Genomic DNA, 5,048 nt, shown 5'->3' with positions numbered 1-5,048 from the left:
CCCACGCCGCCTGTCTGAGCAGTGCCTTGGGTGCACACTGCTTGTCACTCATCTCGGTGCTCTCCAATCTGAGGCCCCACAAGTGGCATCACCGTCTTGCGGTTAGAGTTGGCCCTTTTCTGGTTACTAGGAAGGATCTGTCCCATCCTCCACCGCCCCCTCCCACCTCGGGTCTTGGTTTAGCCTTTTCTGCCTTTTCTCCAGTCTCAGCTACGTGCTTTTCCCTGCTCCCCATCCCCCTGTGCATACACCTTGAGGTCGAATGAGCTACGTGTATTTCTTTCCTTTCAAAAAAAAAAAAAAAAGCACACCTCAGAAAATTAGGGATTATGAGTTTTCACTTTTGAAAGAAATGCCTCATCCTGCAGAATGAAAAAACTCATTGTTTATGTTGACCAGTACAACACAGAAAATATTTTCTCTAGGCTCTGCATAACATCAACACTACTTTTGAAACACATTGTACTACCCTGTTTCAAAAATTTATTTTTAAAAAGGAGGGACTCTTCCTGAATATGGTTAATGTTTTGAAAATGATCTAAAGTAAATCTTCAGAGAGAATTCCAGTTATTAGATCTTGACCATTTTATGTAATTTTATGTGATGTTTTTGATTCCACAGTCATCATAGAAAAGGAGCCTTTTTATTCCCTGCTTTCCTTCCCAAACCTTCCAAACCACCCCAACAAATATTTTCTTAGAATGAGCTCTGAATTTAAGTATATATACGTGGAAATTAGTCCCAAAGCCATCTACCTTTTGGTGCAAATGTTTCAAAAATATTAGAAATAAGCAGCATATTGGTGAGGCAACTAAATTTGAGATTTAAACTCACTCTGAGTGCAAATGTTTCTGTTTTCAAACTTGAAATTACTTTTTAAAAAGATTGTCACACTGGAAAATAGAGATCTTTAGGAAAGCAGTAATGCTATAAAAGTTATACTAGTTATTGTTTATAATAAAGGAAACAAAGCATTGTGTACATCACTGAGATAAAACAGACCAGATGGTGACTGCCTCTAGTTTTGGCCCCAAACTCCTGAATAATCTCCTACCCTGACAAGCTAGGCGGAACATTGAAGAAAGGAAGTATATAGGCGTGGTGCATAGTTTCAGGTTCTGGATGATTTTAGAGATATATAGACATATTAATATATAGCTCCAAAAGCTCAAGTTACAAAATCACATCCAATAATTGTTTTTAAAAAAACATTGGAGATTCCAGGATTATGTCTCACAGTTAACAACTCTTAATTGTTTAAAAAAAAAAAAAAAAAAACTTTAGACAAATTAAATTTAGCAGAGTTTGAGCCAAGAATGATTCACAAATCAGGCAGTCCTCAGAACCAGAAAAGGTTCAAAAAACTCTAGTCTTCAACAAGGTCAGGCAGCATTTTATGAGCAAACAATAGAAATGTACAGAAAACAGATGTGAGGTACAGAGACAGCTTAATTAGTTACAGCTTGATCTTTGCCTTATTTGAACATGGTTTGTACAATTGGTCCTCTGCTGTTGACTGAAGTTGAGATGCTGTGATTGGCTGAGACTCAGCTATATGTTTAAAAAAGATTGCCCCTAAATTAAGCTTCCATTTAATTGTTTTAATAAGTTAGACTGCAGTTTGTTATGTAAAGGCTCAAGTGGGGAGGCATCCTTAGGCCAAATTTAGGTTAATTTAACATCATATAGATCGTTGTATTAATGATATTGTCTGAAAGGATTCAGATTAGGAACTGGCTATATAGTATCAAACAAGCTTGGATTCAAATGCAGTCTGGGGATTACTTGATGTGTTACTTTGAGTCAAGTACTTACCAAGGTCTCTGTGCTTCCTCTGTGAACTAAGAATTATTAGGAGAATATAAGTACACTAATCAAGAATTTACCACAGAACCTAGTAAATTGTCAATAAGTGTTGACTCATAGCCACATGCCTATAATCTCAGCTATTCAGGGGCCGAGGAAGGAGGATCACGACTTTGAGGCCAGCCTGGGAAACTTTAGCAAGACTCTGTCTCAAAATAAAATAAAAAGGGCTGGGGGTGCTGGGTATGGTGGCACACACCAGTAATCCCAGCAGCTTGGGAGGCTGAGGCAGGAAGATTGTGAGTTCAAAGATAGCCTCAGCAAAAGCGAGCAAGGCATTAAACAACTCAATGAGACCCTGTCTCTAAATAAAACGCAAAATAGGGCTGCGGATGTCATTCAGTGGTCAAGTGCCCCTGAATTCAATCCCCCATACTAAAAAAAGGGGTGGGGGCTGGGAGTGTATCTTAGTGGTAGGGTACTTGACTAGCATGTACAAAGTCCTGGGTTCAATCTCTAGTATCATAAAAGTTCAAGTTGATTCATAACTTTTTACTGTTGTTGGGTGGTTTCTAGCAAGATTTGAAGGAGGGTAATGATATGATTCTTTCCCTAGGTAGATCTATTTGTAAAATCTACAAGCACTCAAAACACATCTGTTTTGTTTTACTTTGCATACTTAGTGACTTATAGAGTTTCTTGTATAAAGTAGATATTTAGTGAATATTTGTGGAATGAATGCATCCAGTACTAAGGCTAATTGGTTTCTTTTCATTTTAGGGACTGTATGCAGAGCAAATAGAAAAGCTTTTATGAAAATTAGGAATTACCTAGAAAGAATCCCCTGGAAGAAGAGAAGTCATTATGATATATCCATTTGAAATGACATTTAGTAAATGGATTTTTAGTTTTCTTTGGATGCATGCCTTGCTATTGTCCTTTTGACCCACCTTCAATAAGTCTTTTGTTTGAAGCCATTGACTTTTCTTGGATGAAAACATACATATGCATATTTTTCTCTAGATCAGATTTATAATTTATAGGAGTTTGCTTATAATGAACTAAATGTTTTAAAGATAGGTAAAAATTATCCTAGAAATGCTATTATGTTTACTAAAATGTTATGAGCTCTTTTCCTGGCCTTGGAATTTTCTGAGGAGTTGGAGATAGAGATAAAACCTGTTGAGAACAGAACTACAAAATTTTCAAGGTCAAGTTAGATGGAAGTCAGATTCTGAGTTTGGAAATATTTAGTGTATAATAATGGGAAAGAGACTGAGTTCACATTTGGGGAAGAATAGTGAAGAAGAACCTATTCCTTATTCTTGTCTCCTGTCACAGTGCTGCTAACAGTGTCCAATTGGCTTTTTTCCCCAAAGCCAAGGGAGTGGAGACTTAGAAGAAATATCCATAAAGTTTAGGGAAATCTGCAAGATGATGTGGTTCATGTCTCATACATGGATCTACTTTAATAGTGGGATATTTGAGCTTCCTAGATGCTATAGGAGCCTAGAAAGAACACTGTGAAAAAAAAATAACGTGATGGTGTGGCCAGACATGGAAACAGCCAGGATTCCCTCCTTCCAAAATTCTCCATTCTGAAAAAGTATGAAAAATAAACCCTACTATGAATGTGGGCTCCAAAGTTGGAGCTTGGGAAAGGAAAGTTATTGAGAGACTGTTACAGAGTAAGATGAAGAGAATGTCACGTGAGGATCATAATCTAGAAGACATAAAAGCAAGATGTGGCCCAAGATGCCACTGAACATCAAGAAGCAGCTTGCATGTGAGCCCTAATCAGTGAGGTCTATAACTTGAGCTTCATTGATAATTAATTACATGGGGGTATCTTTCCATAGATATTCAGGTAAATGTATGTTTTCTTATTCCCCTCCTCTAAACTCTCAAACCCTCAAACCAGACACAGGGAAGGTGGTGAAATATTGAACAAAAGAACAGCTCTCTCCCACACACACATTCCATACCCAAGGAGATGCAGTTCTAATCTGCCCTGGAGGGATGAGGAGAACCATGAATCAAAAGTGAGATTGGGTCAGGGGTGTGGAGGCCCATGTCTGAAATTCCAGTTACAGGATGCTGAGGTAGGAGGATTGCAAGTTCAAGACTAGCCTCAGCAACTAAGAAGACCCTGTCTCAAAATTTTAAAAAAGGGGTGACTGGGGATTTAGCTTAGTGGTAGAGCACTCCTGGGTTTAATCCCCAGTACCAAGAAAAAAAAAGTGAGATTAGCATTTTAGGATGAATAGAAACAAATAATGAACAATAGTGACTGAAAAGTTGGAGGAAAAGACAGAAATGCAGTTAAAGAAGCCTATATAGAGTGGGAATTGTGCTTGGAGTGGGGGATGATAGATAAAGCACTACTGATACCTCTATTACAAAAACAAAACTGTTTTGTGATTTTTTTTTTTAAATATTTATTTATTTATTTTTAGTTTTCGGCGGACACAACATCTTTGTATGTATGTGGTGCTGAGGATCGAACCCGGGCCGCACGCATGCCAGGCGAGCACGCTACCACTTGAGCCACATCCCCAGCCCTGTTTTGTGATTTTAGCTCAACTAGTTAAGATCCCTCAATCAAATTATGGAGATATCAGTTTAGTATTCCAACAGAGGAAACTCCTTTTTTGCTGAAATCCTTAGAAGTTTTGCTGGGATATAGTTCACATGTATTTGGCTGGAATACACCCAATTGGACTGTGGTTATTGTCCCATTTTCTTCTCATTATACTGTACTGGGTGAATGCTAAGCCTGGGAAAAGGTAGTCCAGGTAGGCTCTGTGGGTATGGGCATCTTTGTTCCTATCTAAAATGTGTCTTCCTGATGCTTTATTGCTACACTCTTATTGTGATATTCTCTTTTTCTCTAATTTTAAGTCCCTATAACAAATTGAAACTGGATATTACAAATGTAAGAAACTATGTGTACTTCAATTTTCCCATAAGCTATTAAGACTTGCAGAGTGAGATATAAATCTGATGAAACTTTAAGAGTATCACTATAAGATTTTGGATCATTTGGAAGATAATATATTTATTTAATTTAAAAGAAGTAAACCAGGTGCAGGTGGCACATGCCTATAATCTCAGTGGCTTTGTAGGGTGAGGCAAGTGGATAGCAAGTTCAAAGCCAGCCTCAGTAATTTAGGAGGTCCTAAGCAGCTTATTGAGACCCTGTCTTGGAACAAATATAAAACAAAAAGGACTGGAGGTATTTC

General features: G+C 37.8%; 1 protein-coding gene across 2 annotated transcripts in view; it reads right to left on the bottom strand.

Moving 5' to 3' along the window:
- Bex3 (brain expressed X-linked 3) overlaps positions 1-5,048 on the bottom strand; it is a 163,777-nt gene that overhangs the window by 1,104 nt on the left and 157,625 nt on the right. The window lies entirely within an intron of this gene.

The sequence above is a fragment of the Marmota marmota genome, unplaced genomic scaffold, assembly GCF_001458135.2.
Source record: "Marmota marmota marmota unplaced genomic scaffold, marMar, whole genome shotgun sequence".
In the NCBI taxonomy this organism is placed as follows: Eukaryota; Metazoa; Chordata; class Mammalia; order Rodentia; family Sciuridae; genus Marmota; species Marmota marmota.
This window is presented reverse-complemented; position numbering and strand designations above follow the sequence as displayed.